Genomic DNA, 25,620 nt, shown 5'->3' with positions numbered 1-25,620 from the left:
CCTACACAGAAAAATTAGCCAATGCCTAGGAAATAGAATATGGATATAAAGCTGTGTACGTATTTCTATTCATTTTACATTGTAGAAACCTCTGCAATGATAGTATCCTAAGAAATATTGTAAATGCTAGAAAATAACTTTTCAGAAATCTACTCTTTAATAAAATAGATCTAATTGTTAGGTATTAAAATATTGCAATTAATTTTTTTTTGTATAGAAAAAGATTCCTTTAATCTCTCAGGGCTGTGCCCTAAAATCATTGTGCCTATGTGAATGTGTATATTTATAGCCTGAGTGCTTCCCCCATTAATGTAGCTTTTAGGAATTTATTTATAAAAATTTTTATATTAACAAAAAAATAAGCTGATCACAGTTTTTGCAGTTTGGCATTAGAAAATAATATCTAACTCACAATCATGACTCATTGCAGCCTTGACCTCCTGAGCTCTGTCGATTCTCCCACCTCAGCCTCCTGAGTAGCTGGGACTATGGGTGCACACTACCCCAACTGGCTAAGTTTTGAATTTTTAGTAGAGATGGGGTTTCACCATGTTGGCCAGGCTGGTTTTGAACTCCTGACCTCAGGTGATCCACCTGCCTTAGCCTCCCAAAGTGCTGGGATTACAGGCATGAGCCACCATACCTGGCCTGGAAGTTTTATTTTCATGCTTGGAGCATGGTGTATGGAACCCGCTACTAAGAATGTTTATTAGCATTAGAGATTGATAAGAACTTTATTAAGAATCTCTTCCCTTGTAGGAGAGGCAAAATTTCACCTCCATCCTTTTAGGGTAATAGTTGGGCCCAAGAATTAAATTGCCATTAACAGGAGAAAAGCATACACATTTATTTAATAACAGCTTTATGTGGCATAGGAGCCTCATAAAGAAATGAAGACCCAAAGAAGCAGTGAAAGACAAACACTTATATACTGAGTTGGACAAAGAGCAGTAACTTGCAAAAAATGTGATAAGGCAGAGGGGCTTGGGCTAGGGTAGTCAAGTGGGCAGAGAAGTAGTTGGGATGATAAGAATTTGTGTAACAGAGTTGTTTGTACAGATTTCCTTTGGCCTCAACTTTTTATTCTTGATGATAAGAATGCTGTTTTCTTTCCAATATAGGAATTTCATCTCCTACTTCTAAGAAACAGTATGGTCAGAATGATCTTCTTGTACCTGCTGTTTTTTTAAGTGCTTTTAACTTAAGTAGTCAGTATGCCAGAATGGCATTTTGGGGTGGCATATTCTTAACTCATTTACCCCCAAAGACTATGATGATTTTCCCCTCTTTCATTATTTGCAAACCTAAAGAGACAGGCTAACTGCTTTTGTAAGTTCAAAGATCTCACAGCACGTGTCCCAGCTGAATAGAAGATAGGACAAACGCTTCCATTTTTAGCTGTCATTTAATGCTTTAAGCAATATACAAGGAGTAAATTAAATAACTCTGTTGCATATGGGATTCCTTGGCTGGGTGTGGTGGCTCCCGCTTGTAATCCCACACTTCAGGAGACTGAGGCAGGGGGATTGCTGGCATGGTGGCGCACACCTGTAGTCTTAATTACTGAGAAGGCTGAGGCAGGAGGATCCCTTGAGTCCAGTAGGCTGAGGCTGCAGGGAGCTTTGATGGTGCCACTGCACTCCAGGCTGAGCAAGTAGAGCGAGACCCTGTCTCAGAAAACAGCAGCAACAACAACAAAACAGACTTTGCTTCGGTAAAAGCAATAAGATTAAAAAAAAAAATTCTTACTGTACTGTTGGCCATATTTACATGCTTAGACCTATAGAAACCTAACAAAAGAACCCATCTATAAACTGAATTGATCTTTGATCCTTTACTCTGTCTCTCTTGACACACACACACTCACACTTACAATTTTTAAATTGAAGTTTAAAGAACAAATGTTATTTGTTATAAAAAGATTGAATGTGATGATTAAAACAACTTTTTGGGGGGAGAGGAGGCTGTAGTGTGACATGTTTATTGCCTCTGTTTAGTTTGTTTTCTTTTCCATCTATAAACTGGAAAAGAAATATAAGAAGCAAGCTTTTTGTCTTGAGGAGACTCTTCAATGTGTATTTGGCTATCTGTTGTATTTTATATTCTCAGTATGAAATATCAATAAATGTTTATATTTATAAAATCTAGTTGTTATTGTGCAACTTGACATTCAACATAAAAGTTACTTAAAACTTTTTACTGATATCTAAAATCTACAAGTATAGGTGCTGAAGTAGGATACTAGAATCCGGATACAGATATATATTGTGTAACTTTTATGTATATTATACATATATGCTGTATATGTGTATATTTTTATATACAATAAATGTATAGTTATATATTGATGCCTTGAATTGAGAAATTGAAAATCTAAAAATGAAAACAGGCCAGGCACGGTGGCTAACGTCTGTAATCCCAGCACTTTGGGAGGCCAAGGTGGGTGGATCACGAGGTCAGGAATTCAAGACCAACCTGGCCAAGATGGTGAAACCTTGTCTCTACTAAAAATGTAAACATTAGCCAGGCATGGTGGCATCACAGCTACTAGGGAGGCTGAGGCAGAGAATTGCTTGAACTCGGGAGGTTGAGGTTGCAGTGAGCTGGGATTGTGTCATTCACAGCATTCCAGCCTGGGTGACAGAGCGAGACTTGGTCTCAAAAAAAAAAAAAAAAAAAGTAATAGAAACTTGGTTCCATATTTGCTTATAAATATTTAAGTAATACTTATCAATATATATTGATAAATATTGATTATGAATACTATTCTCAAGTAACATTTGATAAAATGTCAGATATTGATAAAGACATATAAAAAATACTTTTCTCTGTTTATGCTTGCTATTTCATTAGGAATAATTGAGAGAGGGTTAGTTAATTCTTAAAATGCTAACATTTTAATGCTAGACCAATCTCTGTTTTACTAGTAGACTTTTCTTTTAACTTTTTCCTTCCCTTCTTTTCAATTTTCTGCCTTTCCATTTCTTTTCCTTCCCTTCTTTTCCTTGCATTTCTTTTCCCTTCTTTGCTTTTAATTACCTTTCCTTCTTCCAGGGTTCTTACATTATTTGTATAAAAGGCACTGAATATATTGCTTAATAGCAGTTGCTTTAAGATTGCATCCAAGAAGGCTCTTGCAGTTGTTTTATGACTATATCAATTACGTTATACCAGCTTTTAAGTCTCTGGGCAGTAATTTTTGCTTATTTGCTTCTCAAGATCCAAAATAATATATTTTATTAGTGTTGAGTTTTTTCAAGTTAATAAGTTCTTTCCTACCTATATTTAGGACAAATTAAGAAATACAGGGAGTGACATACTCACATTTCATTGAGGGAAGTCACTCTGTAGCAGTGTGTAGAATGATTTAGGTCCAAGACTGGAGGAACGATGATCATTAGTAGATTGTAGCAGTAAGTCAGATGAGAAATGCTAAGTGATTAGGTACTACACCAATTTGGTATGATTGGATTAAACAAAGGTCATATTAATGATATTCCCTTAGGAAATTCTCCTTTGGGGTGTAGGAGTTATAGAAAAGGAAGGAAATGAAACTATTGAGTAATCTAGGTTAACTGTCGTTTCTAGTGGGATGACTAGTTGGCACTAGTCCTGTTCAGCTGTGTAGGAATTATAAAAGAAGGAACGGATTTTAGGGAGAAAAATAATGTGTTAGTTCCTGAATATAATGATTTTTTTGGAAATAATTTCAAACTTGCAGAAAAGTTGCAAAAATAATATAAAGAGCATCCATGTACCCTTTATCCAGATTCATCTATTGTTAGCCTTTTGTCCCAAATGCTTTATTACTCACTTTTTCTCACTTTGTGCATGTATGTATATATTTGCAAATATACATGCATGCAGGTATTTATTCTTTTCATTTAGCCATTTGAGAGTTACATTGAACATATTATAGCCCTTTAGTCCTAAATGTGTTTGCGTAGATTTCTAAGAATAAGCATCATCTCTTACATTAGCAGTCTAAAAACCTAAGTAGACTTAACATTCTTACTTTAATCTGCCATTTTCTAATTTTGTTATCTGAATAAATGCCTTCTAAGGCAGTTTTCTTCTCCTCCAGTGAAGGAATTAGTCAGTGATCATATATTGCATTTATATTTGATGTCTTTTTAGTATCCTTTAATCTAGAATAATTCTTCAACCTTTATCTTTTATTATATGACATTTTAAAAGTACACAGTCATCCTTTCTCTCCCTTTTCAGAAGTTATTTTTTGTTTGTTTTCTTACTTTTTGTTTGTTCCTTATTTTTTATTTGTTTGATGTTTCCTCTTGATAAGATTTCAGGTCATACATTCCTGGATGGAATATTAGATAAGGAATATATCTTTCTGAGCATATCACATCTATACGTGCCAACTGTTCTGCCTTTCATTTGTGATGGAAATTTTGACCATTTCATTTCATTGTCTGATTTTTCCACTATGTAGTTACTACATGTATTAGTCCGTTTTCACGCTGCTGTGAAGAAATACCTGAGACTGGGTGACTTATAAAAGAAAGAAGTTTAATTGATGCACAGTTCCACATGGCTGGGGAGACCTCAGGAAACTTACAATCATGGTGGAAGGGGAAGCAAACACACCCTTCTTCACATGGAGGCAGGAGAGAGAAGTACCGAACAAAAGGGAAAAAGTCCCTTACAAAACCATCAGATCTCTTGTGAACTCCCTCACTATCATGAGAACAGCATGGAGGTAACCACCCCTATGGTTCAATTACCTCTCACCGGGTCCCTCCCATGACATGTGGGGATTATGGGAGCTACAATTCAAAATGAGATTTGGGTAGGGACACAGCCAAACCATATTACTACGTGTTCCTTGCAACTAATAAACTGTCTACTGGGAGGGAGACACTTTAAGACAGTTAAAATATACAACTCCTCATAACATTTCATCCCCTGTATTTGCATCCATTGATGATACTTGCTTGAATCAATCTTTACTATTATAGTTGCAAAGTGATTTGCATTTATACTCTCTGCATTTACCAGTTATTACTCAGTGTTCTACTGTAGTAAGAGCCCTTCTATTTATCTATGTGTATTGTTGTATTTATTGTTAATTTGAATTTATGGTTTCCTATTTTTCCCTTAATGCTTAACATTTCGTTTACTGTCTGTAAATATTTTGGAGCTCATATGGTTCCAGTCCTCACCAGTGGCACCTTCTTCATGCTGGCTCTTGTATCCTTTTATGTGTTCCCATCATTTTTTTTAAGCAAGTCATTATTTTCATGCTTTATAATAAGTTTCATCTTGTACGTTTACTGCCCAGCACTGGAGTCAGTCATTTCTCCTAGGAGCCCTGGTCCTTCTTATTGGGTGATAGTATTAGAAACCAAGATCTGGATGCTTTGGTATGTATGTTATTGCTGGGTATCTTTGCTTCTAGGCCCTATCAGGGAACAAGCTAGAAAATGTATACATGTATATGTGTATATACACACACACACACACACACAAATATGTGCATGTGTTGCATGTATATGCCCATGTAACATGCATATACATATGTGAATATGGGTATATTTTTTTCAAAATAAAAATTCGCATTGATACCTCCAATTCTCCATTTTTCTATAATGAGAACATGGGCTCCCAATCATGCCAACATTTTACTCATTTGATCTAAACGAGTACCATCTAAAATGGTTTCAGAATTGTTTCACATATATCACTAAAAACAAAAACAACATACTACCCTGGTAGATAACCAACCTTATTGTTTTTTCATTTATCTTTCCAATGTTTCGTTTTATAATGATTAGTAGATATGTGTGTTTTCTTATTTCCCCTTTTTTCCAACACAGAAGATAGCATATTGTCTGTGTAAACACTTTGGCACTTAGCTGTTTTCACTGGAAAATATACCCTGGAAATTATTCCGTATCAGTTCATAGAGGTCGTCATCATTCTTTTGTGTGTATGTACACCAGTTCATTCATCTTCTTTTCTATGTTTGTGTATCCACATAGTTTCTAGCAATTTACAGTTATACAGTGCTGTAATTAATAACCTTGTGTCTTTTCATACTGTTGGAGGTGTATCTTCAGGATAAATGTAGCAGTGGAATTACTAGGTTGAAGTGGTAAACGCCTATGTAGTTTTGCTAGATGTTACCAAATTCCCTTCCATAGGGTTTGTACTGTTTTGCATTCCCATCAGCAACGTATGAGAGTGTCTGTTTTCCCACCGCCTTACCAAGAGAGTCTATTGTCAAGCTTTTGAATTTTTGCCAATCTGAAGGGCAAAGAAAAGGTATTTTGGTGTAGTTAGAATGTGCACTTTTCTTATGAGTGAGGTTTAACATCTTTTCCCATCTATCAGAGCCATATATGTAGGGGGAGATGTCTGTCTATATCTTTTTTCATTTTTCTCTAGGAGTTTTGGTCTTTTTAAATTATTATTAAGCTCTTTGAATGTTGAGAATATTAGTTCTTTATCTGTAATGTATATTGCAAATATTTTCTCCCAATTGTCTCATTTGTTTTTTGACTTCGCTTTTGGTGGTTTTTACCATTCCCAATTTTTACATACGTATATATATGTTCAAATTTACTAATGATTTTTATTATTGCCCTCACATTTTGAAGTCATAGTTATAAAACATAAGGAGTTTGAAATGAATTTGCTGTGTTTAATAGAAAAGGAATGAGATGTTTATCTGTACCAGATGCTCTATTTATCCTTGTCCCGTAGTCTTACATTGTAAAGCCTGAATGAGAAAAACATCTGCTACTATGTATAGAATATGTAAGTTAATTTATTTTACTTTGAACTTTTTGAATAGAAAACTTCAGATATCCATAAAATCAACTCATGTATCTGTCACCTAGCTTTAGTAATTATCATTTATTTTAAAACTTCCTTACTAAGTGACTTAGATTATACGTTTTCAGTTATTGTGAATTATCCTTGTAAAGAGGAAGGTTTGGACTAGCCTAGTAGGCTTTAGCCAACTGGCCTCCTGGGCTCTCTTGGCTTCTTTTCAATGGTCTTGACACCAGACCTGACCTCTTTTAGGCTTCTGTAACTTCACCATTTCCATGAAACTGAAGTTTATAGAAAAAAGATAAAAAAGGTAATAGGTCAGAAACTAGTAATGTTACCATGAAGCAGTGAAATAATTCAGAAGGCTTGGCCAATTGATGCTTTAAAAGTTATATCTCTCCACTAAAACACACACACATGAAAAAGAGGTATCTATTCATCTTTTGTGTGTGTGTGTGATATATAAAATATATATCTGTTCATAGCTATATACTTTGTTTCATGTATATGTTTTTGTTTGATATATAAAATATATATCTATTCATCTCTTTTTTTGTGGTTTAATGTTATTAGAGGAGAGCCAGCAAACATCTTTTATCAATGAGTCTAAAAAGACAGCTTATAGATGTTTGCCAGCCAGAGTCTAAATGTAACATAGAAAATACTCAAAAATTCTAATTTGCTTAATGGAATTTTGTCTGTACTACAATTATTTTGAACTGAAATTACATTACTTTCATTTGATGACTTCCATAGAAATTGTTTTATTAATTCAGTATATTCATTTTCAGTTTATCAAGAGTCCATTATTTGGCAGAATGACTAGAGATCAGCAGAGCTCTGGAATTTCTTCATTTAATTTTAAGTTCTTGTATTCTATTTGGAGCAACATTCTTGATACATTGACATCCAGTTGAAGTACTACATTAGAGTGTCAGAATAGCTTTTCCCTACTGCCTAAGTACAAACTGATCAGTCACTTGCTGCTGGTAATCATATGTGAGAATTGCAGTATTCTTCAGAAAATACTTGTAACAGAGGCAGGAAGGAAAATCAGTGAATTCTTCATCTAATGATTGTAAATCATTTGCATAAGTAAAGTCCACGTTTGTTTTCTTTTTCTCATTGAGAATAGCAGTGGTAGTGATCATGGCATGACAGAATGCTTTCTGGCAAGAAGAGGATAGAGAGAACTGGTATAATGATGGGAGGATGTTGCTGCATAGAACTGTATTCATTATTTTTTCTCTGCCCATCTCTTGTGAACTTACTAGATTAACTGATGAACTTACCTTTTGCTTGCGTTTTGCATTTCTTGAACTGTTATTTTTGTGTCATTCTGTTTTTAGTTTATAATGTTGTTCATCCCTTTTCTGAAATTACAGCTTGTCCACAAAAAAGACAGTTTTCTTGTACCTATCCAGCGTGATAAAACATGATCTTTTTATGAGTAATACTTACCCCTAAATATATGACAAGGTTCTACTTCTGTGGATTAGGAACATAAAATGTAATTTCAGGACTAAGTTTATTATGAAACAGGTTCTTTATTAGTTTGTGGAAAATCATAGCATTCCTGATTAGAAAACAACATGGTAAGTAATTGGTTTTGTGGCACTTGCCAAAAGCATGCAACACATTGTGGGGGTGAGCGAGGGGTATGTGTGTATAATTAAAACCTTTTTCCCCCAGTTCCTGTTAATTGAGGTCTGTACACTTAAAGCTTCTACTACTCTGAGGTTCTACAGTTTTGATTATTAAAAATTTGAGTGCACATATTTTTCTCTTGAGAGCCCCATTTTTAAACTGGCTTAAAGAGAGAATTCTAGATGTGGAAATAGAAACAGTAAAAATAGACAACTAAAGATCTCAAGTCTGCAATGAACTTGGCTTTTGTTTCTGTGGAGTGTTTGTGAGTTTAACTTGGCTTGAATACCAAGTTCTTGCTATAAAAACAAATCCTTTGGGGTTCATTTATGGGCTTCTTCTTTAGTGTGGCCAGAGACTTGGATGCCTTATTTTAATGCTGAATATATACTCTGAAGCTAGTACTGTATTAGTTTATGTTTGCCTGAAAATTTTGTGGCGATAGACTTTCGATCAAATTAAATTCTGTTTCAGGAATAATATTCAATCTTAAATGCCTTTTTGAAATTGTGGAATATATACTACCTAAAAATGACCATTTTAACAATATTTAAGTGTACAATTCAGCACCATTATATATGTTCAGGATGTTGTGTAACCATCACCACTATCTATTTCCAGAAGTTTTTCATCATGCCAAACAGAAGCTCTGTACCCATTAGGTAATAATTCCCATTCTCCTCTCTCCTGGCTCCTAGCCACCTCTGTTCTGTTTTCTGTCTCTATGAATTTGCCTGTTCTAGGTATTTTATATTAAGAATTATTATACAATATTTGTCATTTTGCGTCTGACTTTTTTCCCTTAGTATAATCTTTTCAAGCTTCATGTATGTTGTTGCATGTGTCAGAATTTCATTTCTATTATAGAAGAATAATATTCTACTGTATGTGTATAACACATTTTATATATTTGTTCATCTGTTTACACACACCTGAGTTATTAACACCTTTCATTACTGTGAAAATTGCTGATAATAACATTGACATACGAGATTCTGTTTGAGTCACTGTTTTCAATTCTTTTGAAAACAGAATTGCTGGGTTGTATGGTAATTCTTTGTTTAACTTTTTGAGGAACCACTAAACTTGTTTTCCACAGTGGCTGCACCATTTTGCATTTTTCTAGCAATACATGAGGGTTCCAGTTTCTCTACATTCTTACTAGCACTTGTTATTTTCCATTTTTTTGGAAAGTAGCTATCCAAATAGGTGTTAAGTGGTGTCTCATTGTGGTTTTGATGTGCATTTTCCTAATGATTAAATTATATTGAGAGTTTTTACACATGCTTACTGACAAGATACAGTTGACCCTTGAGCAACTCAGGGCTTAGGGTTGCCAATGCCCTTGCAGTCAAAAATTTATGTGTAACTTTTGACTCTCCCAAAATGTAACTACTGCTAACCTATGTTTTTTTCTTTTTTCTTTTTTTTATTGTTGTTGTTGTTTTGAGATGGAATCTCGCACTGTCATCTGGGCTGGAGTGCAATGGCGCGATCTTGGCCCATTGCAGCCTCCAAGTTCAAGCGATTCTCCTGCCTCAGCTTCCTGAGTAACTGGGATTACAAGCACCTGCCACCACGCCCAGCTAATTTTTTGTATTTTTAGTAGAGACGGGGTTTTACTATTCTGGCCAGGCTAGTCTCGATCTCCTGACCTCGTGATCCGCCCACCTCAGCCTCCCAAAGTGCTGGGATTACAGGTGTGAGCCACCGCGCTCGGCCCTAATAACCTACTGTTGAAGGCTTAGCACCAACATGAACAATTGATTAACACGTATTTTGTATGTTACACTTAATGTATGTATTCTTAAAGTAAGCTGGAGAAAAGAAAATGTTACTAAGAAAATCATCAGGAAAAGAACATGTATTTACCATTCATTGAGTGAAAGTGGATCATTATAAAGGTCTTCATCCTCATCATCTTCACATTGAGTAGGCTGAGGAGGAAGAGAAGCTCCGAGTTGGTCTTGGCAGTCTTAGGAGTGGCAGAAGCAGAAGATGTGGAGAAGGTGGAAGGGAAGGAATAGGTAGAAGGGGAGGCCAGGGAGGCAAGAGAGGCAGGCACACTGGTGTCATGTTACAGAAATACATTTTAATTTCTTTCTTCCTTTCTTTTTTTTTTTTTTTTTGCTTTATTTCTCTAAAAATATTTCTTTTCCAATCCTTCTTCCGCCATTAGGTTTAGTTTCAGTGCCTGTATCATGGAAGAGTCCATGTCATAAAAGAAGTCTTGGATAATCAGAATCCTTCTTCCAGATTGTCTAATGTTGATTTTTTTCTGGCACTGCTTATTCTACATCTTCCTCTTCATTGTCTGCTACTAGTTCAGAAGCACTCATCTTCATCAAGCTGTCTTCTGTTAATTCCTCTGATGTGGTATGTACTAGCTCTTGAGTTTCTCCAAGATCCATATTTTGAAACCCTTCACCCCTCACCTTTTTTGCTATATCTGCAGTCTCTCACAATTTCCTGATCAACTCTATCATACATCTTATGAAATCATGCACAACATCTGGGAACATTTTTCTCCAATAGGAACTTACTGTTTTGGGCTTGATGGCTTTTATGGCTTTTTCTGCAACTATGATGGCATCTTCTATGGTGTCATTTTTCTAGACTTTCATGATGTTGTCTCTGTCAGGGATCTCTTCCATTGGTTGACAGTCCTTTCCATAGAGTAGTGAGCCTTAAAGGTCTTTATAATGCCCTTATTTAGAGGCTGAGTTAGAGATGTTGTGTTTGGGTTCAAGTAGACCCTTCAATGCGTAGGTATTGAGCTCATGAGGTTCTGGGTGGCCAAGGGCATTGTCCAATACCAAAAGAATTTAAAAAGGCAGTCTCTTACTTTCTAACTTCAGTGACAAAGTATCAGTGGAAGCAATCCAGAAAGCACTCTCATTTCCAGCCCTTCTTGTGGTACAACCAAAATACTGGCATTTGGTGTTTACTTTTTACCTTCAAGACTCAGGGTTTAGCAGCTTTGTCGATGAGGACACTTATGATTATAAACCCAACTGCATTTGCTCAAAACAGTAGAGTTAGTCTATCCCTTTATACCCTTAAATCCTAGTACTCACTTCTCTTCTATAGTAATAAATGTCCTTGGCAAGCTGTTTTTTTAGGATAGGGTACTTTCATCTACATTAAAAATCCAGGCAGATGTACTTTATCCTCAATGATTTTTTTTTTTTTAAATGTCTGGGTACTTGTCTGCTGCCTCTTGGTTGGCAGAAGCTGCCTCTCCTGTTCTCTTGACATTTTTAAGCCATACCGCTTTCTGAAATTACCAAGCCATCCTTTGCTGGCATTAAATGCTGCAGCTTTAGATCCTTCATGTTATTTTTGCTTTAAATTGTCATATAATGACTTAGCTTTTTCTCAAATCATATTAGAGTTCTTAGATATGCCTTTCTTATAGCAAACCTGTGCCCACATTAAAGCTGGATTTTCATTATAAGATAAAAAAGTATTTTGCAGAAAGCATAAGGTTTTGTGCCTTCTGGGAGAGCTGCAGTGTTGGCTTCACCTGTTTCCCTTTCTGTTTTTACAGTGGTCCTTTATGCTAGATTTGTTTTCCTTGAAATAGTCAGCAACTGTCCCTGCAGACCTCAATCTAAGGTACATATCAAGCAATTCAACTTTTCCTTGTTATGTCTTGACTTTTCTCTGCTTCTTGGGAACACAACCAGCATCACTAGTGGCACTTTGTGTGAGTTCTACGGTGTTAGTCAAGGTTTATGATATTGAGCCAAACATGATGAAAAATATATGCATGAACCTTGAGACACATTTTGTTGCCATATACAACTTACTGGAGAGAAGAACTGCTCTGGCAGAGATAATTAGCATCACATAGTGTTTTAATGAATACTCGCAACATTTGAGCTTACCACTATAGTGACAAGAGATGGCTACAAAGTTATTTTGGTAGTAGAGCCTGTACTACAGTTAATTTTATGCAGTTATGATTTAATACTGCATCTTCACTGTTTACATTTCTCTTGATTATGAATGGCACCATGTACAGTCTGTGCATGTGTAAGTTTTGATAAGTTTTAACTTTTTATAGTAGATTTGTATATATTTTATGGTAAAAAATGATAAAAATAGACTGGTATCTACATATATTTTATGCATTCATGACCTACTTAATTTTTTCTTATTTTTTTCAATATTCCTAGGCTATGAGATTTGTCTGTAAGATTTTTCAAATTGTCACAAATCTCCAAAAAATTTCTAATATATTTATTGAAAAAATTCACATGTAACTGGACCCAAATAGTTTAAACCTGTGTTGGTTAAGGTTCAAGTGTATATATCTTCTTCAGTGAAATGTGTGTTCATGTCCTTTGCTCCTTTGCCCCTTTTTTCTTTTTTAAGAGACAAAGTCTCACTCTGTCACCCAGTCTGGAGTGTAGTGGTGCGATTTTGGCTCACTTTGACCCTCCATTCCTGGGCTCAAGGAATCCTGTTGCCTCAGCCTCCTGAGTGGCTAGTACTACAGGCGTGTGCCACATGCCCAGCTAATATTTTAATTTTTTGTAGAGGCAGGGGTCTCACTATGTTTTCCAGGGTGGTCTCAAACTCCTGGCTTCAAGTGATCCTCCCACCTCCTTTGCCCATTTTTAAATTGGGTTGTTTATCTCTTTGTTGTTGAGTTATAGGGGTTCTTTATGTGTTCTGGATAACCCTTATCAGATGTATGATTTCACAAATATTTTCTTTCATTCTGAGTAAAACTCTGTTGATAGTGTCCTTTGGTGTACTAAAGTCTTAAGTTTTACGAAGTCCAGTTGATCTATTTTGTTTCCTGTGGTTTTGGTGTCATATTTAAGAAACCATTGGGTAGGCATGGTGGCTCATGCCTGTAATCCCAGCACTTTGGGAGGCCGAGGCAGGTGGATCACCTGAGGTCAGGAGTTCGAGACCAGTCTGGCCAACGTGGTGAAGCCCTGTCTCTACTAAAAAAAAAAAAAAAAAAAAACCAAAAAAATTTAGCCAGGCATGGTGGTACACACCTGTAATTCCAGCTACTTGGGAGGCTGAAGCAGGAGAATTGCTTGAACCTGGGAGCTGGAGGTTGCAGTGAGTGAGATCGCACCACTGCACTCCAGCCTGGGTGACAGAGTGAGACTCTGTCACAAACAAACAAACAAACAACAACAACAACAAAAACATTGAAGAGTTGCTCATTTTTTGGTAAGAATTTTATAGTTTCAGCTCTTAAATTTAGGTCTATGACCCATTTTACATTAATTTTTATAGGTAATCCAATTTTCCCAGCACTGGTTTTGTTGATGAGACTGCCCTCTCCTCCATTGAACAGTCTTGGCTCCCATGTTGAAAATCAGTTGGTCATATATGTGAGAGTTTTTTTCTTGGCTCTGTATTCCATACTGTTGGTGCATATTACCATCCTTATGCTAGTACCATACTGTTTTGATTACTCTACTAAATGTTTTATTTTTAATTGGCTAATTTATTACTATTAATGTGTGCCTTTAAAAATGTTTCTAATATACAATCATCCCTTGCATCTGTGGGGGACTGATTTCAGGACCTTCCTCAAGCACCAAAATCTGTAGATGCTCAAGTCCCTGATATGAAATGGCATAGTTTTTGCACATAACCTGTGTGTATTCTCCTGTATACTATAAATCATCTTTAGATTACTTATAATACCGAATACAATGTCAATGTTATGTAAATAGTTGTTATTCTGTATTGTTTAGGAATAATGACAAGAAAACAATATGTACATGTTTAGTACATATGCAATTTTATTTTCTGAATATTTTGATCTGCAGTTGGCTGAATCCACAGTGTGGAACCCACAGATGCAGAGGGCTGACTGTATGTCTTTAAATTTTGCTTTTAATAGTTTCATTTAGTTGACAGTACTCCAAAAAGAATGGTGAATATTAAATTTATTATGAATACTGATGGGGTTATACTGGGAAAAAAATGTTAAAGCAAGCAAATTGTTGGTTATTTAATTCATATTGCACCTTTCTTTGGAAATTTGAGAATTAGAGACAAAAACATGAAGACAAAAAAGGAAATATTTGTCTTGATTGCAGAAAGAACACAATAATGAGAAGACCAATGAGTCACATAATCTAGTAAATCGTTCAATTTTACGTTAAATTCTACTTTTATTTTAGTTCCGGAAGCTATCTACTACTGAAAATCTTCTGAAATTTCATAAAATAAAATATTGGTATTTTGTAAGGAATATTTTTACTAAAGAACTAGCAGTGACAGACTCCTAAGCCAAATATGAATGACTATATTTAGGCTCTTTTTATGTTACAAGTATGTAATTAATCTTCTGTTCCTTCAGTCTGCAACAGCGACCAGAAAATTAGGAGAACATTAAATGTCATTTTCTCTTACTTTGTTATTACATGAATTGTATTTTTATTTTTCTGTAGTACCTTTGTGCCCTTTCTTTTTATTATTATAATACTTTAACCATAGTTCTATAATAAGTTATTTGGGATTTAGAATTATGAAGTGGAAATATTTTGTAACGAGAACACTAGGTTATAAATTAAAGGCAAAAATCTCTTAAAAAGAATAATTTTAACCTTTTAAAGTGTATTTTAGTATTCTACCCCATGAACCAAATACATAAAATAGATGCCCTCCCTGTAACTCCCTTGTTTACTTTCACTTTTCTCTGATAAATCTCACAGTTCTAAAAAGTTATATATTGGCCCATCTTGTTTTATATTCCCATGCCTTTACTGTATCCCTGCATTTTGAAACAAATTCCATCAGTAAATATTTTTTTTTGTGTGTGTGTATATATATGGATATGTGCATAAGAATAGACTGCTGGTATTTAGTTTAATGTGAATCCATTCGATAAACATCTTTTGAATTTTTCCTTGCTTTAGATTCAATGGGCTTAGTGCTAGGAACAGATGTTTAAGACATGATTTCTGCCCTCAAGGAACTTACATTATAGCTTAGAAAGAGTTCCTATGTTGAGAATTTATGCTCACTGAAGTCCTGAAGAGTTTTGATTTCAATCTTAGAGGAACACTAAGAACTCCTGAGCTAGATCAGGAAAATGTGTTGTATTCTGACATATCTGACTTAGATATTCAAGGAGAGGTAATACAGTATCTCCCTGGTCCCTTTATTCTAAAAGGGAAAGAAAAAGAGCTATACTTCATACCAGCAATTAAAAAAAGTTAAAATATACAAAGAGTTGGACTTGTCAGTTGTAAATGTCTATTGAGGTTTTCGATGAGGTACATTAGAATTATGCAAAGCCACTTATGCCTTCATCGTATTGAATTTATAGTTCTATCTTTTTGATAACTGATTTAAAATTCACCTCCACTTTCAGAATGTGTTGGTGATTCTTTTGAGTTTAGAGGGTTTGCCATGTATACCAATAAAGATTGTTCTTTTATTTGTTCTGAATATTTTCATATTACAGTGATTTTCCTTTTTTAGTGTTCTGGAGATATTGGTGGCATTTAATTTTGAAATCAATCATAAAGTTCTGTCTTTCTACCTTCTAAATGTCTGTTGAATCTGTCTACTGCTTTTTTACTTCTTGTTGCTAAGATATTTCAGGGCATCATTCTACCTAAACTGGACAGCTGCAGTTTCCTTTGTCTGTATTAGAGGAGGCCCTTTTTAGCCATTTTCCATACTGCAGCAAGAGTCTTCCTTGTAGCATGCAAATCTTACCCTACTTTATTGAAATTCTCAGTTTCTCCTTATTGCCTTTAGTTAAAGCTCAGAGTATGGCGTATAACACCTTTCATTATCCACCTGGTACTTATATCTCCAGTCCCTTCATTTGTCATCCTCTGCACTTTCCTTGTGCCTTACATGTAGATATGCATACGTACACCCACTCTTTCCCCCTTAAACAGCTTCTCCTCCTCTTCCTCTTCCTTCTTTTGAAACTTGATATTGTGTTCTGGGTGTTGAGGTAGGGCCTTCTATTTATCTGTTTAGAGCCCTTAACACTGTATTGCTATGCTATCCTCTATCCTCTTGTATATTTCCTATATCCCTCTAGGATAGTGAGTCTTATTTTTTCCCTGTGTCTGTAGGACCTGGTACAGTGACTGGGCCATAGTAGGCACAGATCAATGATTATTGGTTGAACGAATGTAGATTACTTATTGCTGATTCAAAGTAAGTCACTTAAAAAAAAACAAGCATTTATTATCTCAGAGTGTCCATGGGTCAGGTATTTAGGAGTGGTTTAACTAGGTGGCCCTAGCTTAGGATTTCTTATGAGATTGTAGTCAGGATGTTGGCTGTGGATATCTAAAGGCTTGACTGGGGCTAGAGGATCACTTTGCAGGATGGCTCACATATGTGGCTGTTGACAGAAGACCTCAGTTTCTTACTAGCTCTTATCAGAAAGCTTTGGTTTCTACTCATGTGGACCCCTCCATAGGGTTGCTGGAGTGTCCTCATGACATGGAAGTTGACTTCCTTAAGGGCAAGTAATCTGAGAGAGAGCAAGAAGGAAGTCATAATGTCTTTTATGATCTGGTTACACATAGTCACTTCTGCCATATTCTGTTCCTTAGAAATGTGTTGCTAAGTATAACCCATAATTAAGAGGAGATTAACTAGATTTTACCTTTGAAAAGAGGAGCATCATAAAATTTGTGGATATATTTATAAACGACACAGAATGAGACAGTAATTTATTATTCTTCTTTGGACTTGACCAAAATAGGTTATTTTTTCTCTGTATATAAAATACTTTTGTCCAAATGGAAATACATTTGGCCCTCTATATCCACAGGTTCCACATCCATGGATTCAACCAACCATGGATAGAAAGTATTTGGGAAAAGATGTTGCAAAAAATAATAATAAACAATTTTATATTTGAAAATACAGTATAACAAAAATTTATATAGGATTTACATTGTGTTAGGTATTGTAAGTAATCTAGAAATGGTTTGTAGGTATGTCCAATCTTTTGACTTCCCTGGGCCACATGGGGAGAAGAAGAATTGTCTTGGGCCACATATAAAATATACCAGCACTAATGATGGCTGATAAGCTAAAAAAAAAAAAAAAAAAAAAAAAAAAAGAAAAAAAAAATCACAAAATATCTCATAATGTTTTAAGAAAGTTTACAAGTTTGGGGCATATTCAAAGCTGTCCTGGGCCATATGCAGCCCATGAGCCATAGGTTGGACAAGTATGATTTAAAGTATACAGGAAAATGTGCATAGGTTATATGTAATTACTATGCCATTTTATATAAGGGACTTGAGCATGGCAGGATTTTGGTATTCATGGGAGTCCTGGAGCCAATTTCCTATGGATACCGAAGGATGACTGTGGTTATTTTTTTTTTAAGCGTATGCTTTTGTTCAAATATTATATACATTTTTGAAGCTATAGTAATTTTACATATAAACATAATTATTTACTTGAGCTAGTTGGTACCTATTCATAATTTTACTGCAGCTTTTTCACCTAGATTCTGAAAATAAAATAAGAAAGTCATCTCATAGGTTCTATATTGCCTATAAAATGAATCTGACACAAAATTCACTGCTTTGACGTTTGTAATAGGTCTTTAAGAAATGAAACACATCTATCTCCGAGTTGTATTTGTATACTTCATGAGAGAAAATCATAAATTATCTTTTAAATTTGTAGCTTAAAACACTTTAAATTGTATAGAAGTTAAAGTCCTTTTAGTCTAATATTCCTGACTTGCTCATTCAAGAAAAATTTACATGACAATCATTTAACTAGGTGGTGAATATAAGTAAACAAAACAGACATATTCTCTGTACTTGGAGTTTGTAATCTGGTAGACAGCTAGATGATAAATGTATAAATAGATATTTTCCAATAATGTTAAGCGCAGACCATGGAAGAAATGCAGATGAGGTGATAGAGGGTCATGGGAAGGCAGAGGTACTTCTACATTGCCAGAAAAGGCTTGTCAAGAGAGGTGACCTTGAAGCTGAAAATCAAAGGAATTATACCTGCCAGGAATTTACAGGAAGAAGGGAAAACCCTGCAGTGTGAACAGTTGGTGTATGAGGAATTGAAAGCATGCCTGGAGATGTCTGGGGGAGAGTGGAATGAAGTTTGAAAGGTAGAAAAGGATCAGATATCTAGAATTTTAAAGGGCCATGGTGAGGAGTATGGCTTTTATTAAACACACTGAAAGCCAGTGAAGGGTTTTAAAGTTATATACTATGGTTTCTGTTACCTGCTCCCTAGCCCCCAAAGCACTTTGTCTGCAAAGGAGAGAAAGTAGGAAAATAATAAGATCATTATAGTAGTCCAGGTGAAAGATAATGTCAGCTCGGATCTAAAGTGTTGGGAGAGGAAAGGATAGATGAGATCTAGTCTGTAGGTAGAACCAGTAGGACTTAACATGAAAAGTGTGGGGGACATTGAAAGCAAGGAAAATACTCAGGTTTTGGCTTGAGCAGTTGGGTGAATGACAGTATTCTGAAATGAGACTGGAGGTCAGTGAAAAGGGAAGTCAAGAATTATTTATTTATTTGTTTATTTTTAATTGAGATGGAGTCTCACTCTGTCGCCCAGGCTGGAGTGTAGTGGCGTGATCTCGGCTCACTGTAACCTCTGCCTCCCAGGTTCAAGCTCTTCTCCTGCCTCAGCCTCCCGAGTAGCTGGAATTACAGGTGCATGCCATGATGGCCTGCTAAATTTTCTATTTTTAGTAGAGACAGTGTTTCACCATGTTGACCAGGCTGGTCTCGATCTCCTGACCTCAAGTGATCTGCCTGCCTCGGTCTCCCAAAGTGCTGGGATTACAGGTGTGAGCCATGGTACCCGGCCTTATTTTTGAACTTGTTACTTTTGTGACGTCTGTAAGTGACCGAATGGAGATGGCAAGTGGCAATCAATTAAACAATCCTGAAGCTCAGAGAGTTAGGAGGAGATGTACAGATGGTATGTAAAGTTGTAGAATGGATGAGCCTTTTTAGGGAGAGAAGAGCCCTAAAAACTCAACCTTTTAGAGTTTGCTTTAATGGGCCGCATTTTGCTTGCTTGTAAGACAAACCACAGCATAGAGGTTTGTCTGCACACAGAAGTTTGTTTATATTAGTTTATATTAAAACATCTAATTTCTTATTTATTTTTTAAAATTTTTGTCAGTAATGGTATTGTAATAGATGAGAAAGTATTATATCTCTACCGTGTCTGCCATTTGTTGAATGAGTAACAAAGCCCTTTGCTACCTGTGTGACCTTGGAATTTTACCTCTCTGAGTCTCAGTTTTCTTCTTCTTCTTCTTTTTTTTTTTTTTTTTTTTTGGAGACAGAGTCTTTCTCTGTCTCACCCAGGCGAGAGAATCCCTTGAACCCGGGAGACGGAGATTGCAGTGAGCCAAAATCGCGCCGTTGCACTCCAGCCTGGGCAACAAGAGCGAAACTCCATTTCAAATAGATAAACAAACAAACGAATAAACAAGCAAACAACAGAAATTTACTTCTTACAGTTCTAGTTCAACATCAAGGCACCAGCAGATTCAGTGTCTGGTGAGGGCCCACTTCCTGGTTCACAGACAGGGCCTTCTTGCTGTGTCCTCACATGTGGAAGAGGCAGAAGAGCTTTTATAAGGACACTAATCAATTTATGAGAGTTCCACCCTCATGACCTAAACACTTTCCAAAAGTCCCACCTCCTAATACCATCATATTGGGAGGGTTGGGATTTTAACATGAATTTGGGGTGGGGGTACATAGACATTCAGACCATAGCAGGCAGGCAGGCGGGCGGGCGGGCGGGCAGGCAGGATGGTGGACGGATGGAGAGACAGACAGACAGATAGACAGACAGATAGGGAGATAGAGAAATAGAGATACACATCACATAAATATACGTGTGTATAGCGTAGTGTCTTAAATATCTGAAACCGATTCTTTAATGTTTATATATTTCACATATTGTTTTTGTCCAGCTTTTCTCAGTCTGTCATAACTTGGCTGCCTTCAAAGAAGGTTAATTTTTTAAATGATGAAACTCTAAGGTGAGGTTTGGTTTGAAATATTTTTGAAGTCTAATGAGTAGGAGAATGAATTAAAACAATATTATAAGACTGGGCACAGTGGCTCATATCTGTAACCCCAGCACTTTGGGAGGATGAGGCAGGCAGATTACCTGAACCCAGGAGTTCGAGACCAGCCTGGGTAACATGGAGAAACCTGGTCTCTACCAAATACACAAAAATTAGCCAGGCGTGGTGGTGCAGGCCTGTACTCGCAGCCACACAGGAGGCTGAAGTGGAAGAATTGCTTGAGCCTAGGAGGCAGATGTTACATTGAGCTAAGATTGCGCTACTGCATTCCAGCCTGTGCCATAGAGCAAGACGCAACAAACTCCCTTTTTGTTTGACGCAAACAAACTCCCTTCGTATATGCTCTGCTATGGAAAATATTCTAAACTTTTTACATTTAGATAATATATTCCCTGAGGTTTTCCATTTATTTGAAATATGTAATAATGTGTTTGATAATATCAAAGGGAAAACATTTATTCCACATGTATTAGATTGAACTGTAAAAATTACTGATACTCTCTTTTTTCTGACCTGACAAAAATGGCAATTTCATTTGACTCAACCTTAATAGAAAGAATTTTTTCTAAAAGTCTTTATATTCTTCTTGATTTGATTTTAGCACTTTGTGACTTTCATTCATTCAACAACATAATTTACTCTTTTCATTCTTAAATCCTAATAATACACATCTTGAGGGTGACTTTAAGGACTACAAGTGCTTGATTAGAAGCTATTTGTTAGGCTTCTAATATTCTGGCACCAAGTCAAAGACTTTACATATGCTATCGCCAATCCTGACATTAAATCTGAAAGAGAGGAATTAGTATTAATGGCAGAGCTACAATTTGCATCCTTTTTATGACCTAGTCTTATAAGTCACATAATACCACTCCCAGCATTTTACTTGTCAAAAGTGAGTCCCATTCAAAGGGTATGGAGAAAAAGGCTTTTCCTTTTAAAAGTAGGAATGTCAAAGAACTTGCTGATACTTAAAATCACCACAAAATGCTAGGGACTTTGGGATGTACTTTTTGTCATGGTGAAAATTTTATTTTGCCCTTTTAAAAAGTTTCTTCTCTTTGATGACCATGTAAAAATGATTTACAGAAGATTAGTGGTCACTCCTGAGTTCTTCCTCTTTTAGAGTTTAACTTGAGACATGATCTGTTAATTATGCACAATGGAACCAATTAGTCTGAATGTATCTTTTCCCAGTTTTTCATATTGGTTTTTAAAAAAACTATTTTATTGGATTTACAAAACATGTAACTAATTTATAAATTGTTTTTATTGTTGATTCTATGAAAGCACTAAATCCTACCTCTTGTTTTTTGTGATAATTATTTTGTATTTACTAAATTTATGTTTTGGTGAATTCCAGGTGACAGTTTACAGATTTCTCATGGGCAATCTACAAATCTGGTTTCCCTAAAGAAAATTGCAGATCGTGGACAGTGCAAAAACATATGTGGCACAGTCTTTCAGTATGTGTATGGAATATAATGCCAGATTTTCCTGAAAGCTTGGTGATGGGAAGGAGCTTTGAGAGCAGCAGAGTGAGAAAACTTGAGTGTGTGAAAAGGGCTGACAACTGTGATATAAGCCACGCTTTTATATTTATGGCTAATCTGGAGAGTAGAATGGAGGTATTCTGAAATAACTTTAATTGCAGTATTTTTTCATGTAGTATGTCATATTTGACAGGGGAAATATTGCATTCAGGAGCTTCATATTCACCCTCAGATATCAGCCTGTCAGACTGCATGCAGAAAAATCACAGGGAAATACTGATCTCAGTTACGGATTTAATGTTCCGTAGTGAATGGATTATAAAGCCAGGACTAAAACCCAAGAGTATAGTAACCCAGACTACACTTTGGGATCTCATCTTCCCTGGCAAAATCTCAGATTATTTGCCCTAAATTTTTAGAGCTTGTTTCCTTGTTAGTTTGTTGCTTTTCTTTAAACTATCTACCTATGATTTAAATATGTCCCCTCCAATATGCAGGTGTTGAAATGTAATGGCCATTGTGGTGGTGTCTTAGTCTGTTTTCTGTTGCTTAAAACAGAATACCTGAAACCGAGTAATTTGAAAACAGAAGGAATTTATTTCTTATGCTTATGGAGGCTGAAGAGTCCAAGATCTAGGAACTCCCTCTGGTGGGGTCCTGCTTGCTGGAAGGGACTCTCTACAGAGTCCCAAGGTGGTACAGGACATCACATGCTAACTCAGGTCTCTCTTTTTCTTCTTAGAAAGCCACCAGCTGATCCCCATGAGAACCTTAATCCATGAATGGATTAGTCCCTTCATGAGAGCAGATTCCTCATGAACCAGTCAAAGGCCACACTTCTAATTACTGCCACATTGGAGCATTACATTTCAACGTGAGTTTTGGAGAGGAGAAATTTTCAAACCATAGCAGATGGTATTAAGAGGTAGAGCCTTTAGGACGTAGTTAAACCGTGGAGGCTCCTTTCTTATGAATGGGATTAAGACCCTTCTAAATGAGGCTTTATGCATTAGGTTTCTTGCCCTTTCACCTTCTGCCATATAAGGACACATGCTCCTCCCCTCCAGAGGATGCAGCAATAAGGCACCATCTTGGAAGCAGAGAGCAGCCCTCACCAGACAACTGAACCAGCCAGTGCCTTGATCTTAGATTTCTCAGCCTACAGATCCATGAGGAAATACATTTCTATTATTTGTAAACTACCCAGTTTCTTGTATTCTGTTATCACAGCACAAATAAACACAGAAACTATCATGCTGTTTTCAAAAGGTTTTGTTTTTTAATTATTACAAAGCAAAATTGATCTTTTTGTGGTATACAGCTTTATGGAATTTGATACATGTGCAGATAAGAGTAACTGCTACCACAGTGAGGATACAGGACAGTTTTATCACCCAAAAAACTTCCTTGCTGTGTTCCTTTATAGTCACAGTCCCTTTCACTTCTAACCCCTGGCAACTGCCAATCTGTCTTCATCAATATAGTTTTTTTTTAAGAACACCATATAAATGGAATTACACAATATGTAATCTTTTGAGACTGGTTTATTTGACTTAGCATAATGCCTTTGAGAATCATCCAAGTTTTTATATGTATCAATAATTCATTCACAATCTGGATGCAGTGGCTCATGCCTGTAATGTCAGCACTTTTGGAGGATCACTTGAGGCCAGGAGTTTGAGACCAGCCTGGGCATCATAATGAGACCCCATCTTTATGAAAAAACATTTAAAAATTAGCTGGTTGTGGTGGTGTGTCTGTAATCCCAGCTACTCGGGAGGCTAAGGCAGGTGCATCACTTGAGTTCAGGAGTTCGAGGCCGCAATGGGCTATGATTGTACCACTGTACTCCAGCCTGGGAGATTGAGCAAGATCCTGACTTAAAAAAAAAAAAAACTCTTTTACTTTTGTTGAGTTGTATGAGTGCACCATAGTTTGTGTGTCTATTCACCTGCTGAAAGACATTTGGGTTATTTCCATTCTTTTGGCCATAATGAATAGAGATACTATAAACTTTTGTGTATAAGTTTTGTGTGAACATAAATTTTCATTTCATTTCATTTCTTTTTCTTTCTTTTTAATTTTTTGAAACAAGGTCATTCTTTGTTACCCAGGCTAGAGTACAGTGGTGCAGTCACATTGCATGTAGCCTCTACCTCCTGGGCTCAGGCAGTCCTGTCTCAGCCTCTTGAGTAGCTAGGACTACAAGCATGCCACCACACCTGGCTAATTTTTTGTTTTTAATTTTGTGTGTGTGTGGAGATGGGATCTCACTATGTTGCCCAGGCTGGTCTTGGAACTCCTGGCCTTAAGTGATCCTCATACCTCAGCTTTTCCAAGTGTTGGGATTATAGGTGTGACCTACCACACTTGGCCCAGTTTTTATTTCTTCAGTGCCAGGGTCAGCAAACTTTCTGTAGAGGGCTGGATGAAGTATTTTATGCTTTAGGGTCTCTGTTGTGGGTACTCTGCTGTTGCAGTGTGAAAGCAGTCATAGACAATATGTAAGTAAATGAATATGGATTTGTTCCAATAAAATTTTATTTACAAAAACATGTGGGCTAGATTTTGGTACATGGCTGTAATTTGCTAACCCCTGTTTTATGGTAAATATTATAATACTTAAAATTGCAATTTATCATGAGTACATAATAAATAAATGTTTAATTTGATAAGAAAATGCCAAACTTTTAGTTTATTGACTTAAAATACAGTTAGTTTAATAACATTTGAATCATGGGATGTTATTGAACTCAGACTTCATAGTTCACGCAGCAAGCTCACCTAATTTATAAGACAGGCTTTGGTCTTGTCTTACATTGAGGGTCTATTTTGCCTTTTACTTTTATTCATATTCTTGTGTGGTCTTTTGGCTTGATATATCTTTTCTTCACAGATAAAAGGCATACTCATTTTTAAAGTAATTTTCAAAGATACAGTCGAACATTTTAGGGAGGTTGCCTTTTTAAAAAAGTATGTATTAGGAGCAAAGGATTAGAGATGGAGTTGCTAAGTTTTGAAATCAATTAGACAGTTGATCGTATCCTAGAAATTGAATATAGCTGGATATACTCTATATACTCATCACACCATGATGTCTCTTTAGAAGGCTTTGTTTCAGTGCCAAACGCAAACTTTTTCAGTATGAAAGCTAAACCCAGACTGTTTATCCATAAGGGAAGCTCACCTTTGAGATCATATCTTTGTTTTGTGTTAGTTTTTGATGACAACTTAAGTGTTAAATCTTAGGTTAGTAGCCAAGTATCTTTGGAATTCTTCTTAGGAACAGCATCCTACATATGAAAGATTGTTGTTTGTGTTTTTTTTCTGAGGGATGCATAATTCACTTTCTATTTTATTGTGATTCACTTTGCCACAAAAAGCTGGGATTTGGGGTTAAAAGGTAGGTAAATCATCTTGGATATATCAATAGCTAATGAAGTTGAAGATGATGAATAAATCAAAGGAGGTCTATTTTTGTGATTATGATTTACTATTACTTTTTCTCTTCTGAAAAAGCAGTGAAGCTCCAGAACCATAACAACATCAGGGAGGTGGGAAGACCATTTTGTGCTAATAGTAGTCCTACTCATCTTCATGCAGTGGTTGAAAGAC

General features: G+C 36.1%; 1 protein-coding gene across 11 annotated transcripts in view; it reads left to right on the top strand.

The window, feature by feature from the left end:
• Positions 1-25,620, top strand: part of WDFY3 (WD repeat and FYVE domain containing 3) — a 309,091-nt gene that overhangs the window by 45,225 nt on the left and 238,246 nt on the right. The window contains exon 3 of one of the 11 annotated variants that reach the window (XM_031664577.1): positions 22,748-22,879. The exons of the other annotated variants lie outside the window; for them this stretch is intronic. The gene's annotated coding sequence lies outside the window, so the exon portion shown is untranslated. The remainder of the gene's footprint in view (positions 1-22,747; positions 22,880-25,620) is intronic. 11 annotated transcript variants of the gene reach the window in all.

The sequence above is a fragment of the Papio anubis genome, chromosome 3 (genome assembly GCF_008728515.1).
Source record: "Papio anubis isolate 15944 chromosome 3, Panubis1.0, whole genome shotgun sequence".
Taxonomy (NCBI): domain Eukaryota; kingdom Metazoa; phylum Chordata; class Mammalia; order Primates; family Cercopithecidae; genus Papio; species Papio anubis.
Note: the sequence above shows the minus strand (reverse complement) of the source record. Positions and strands in the feature narration are given on the sequence as shown.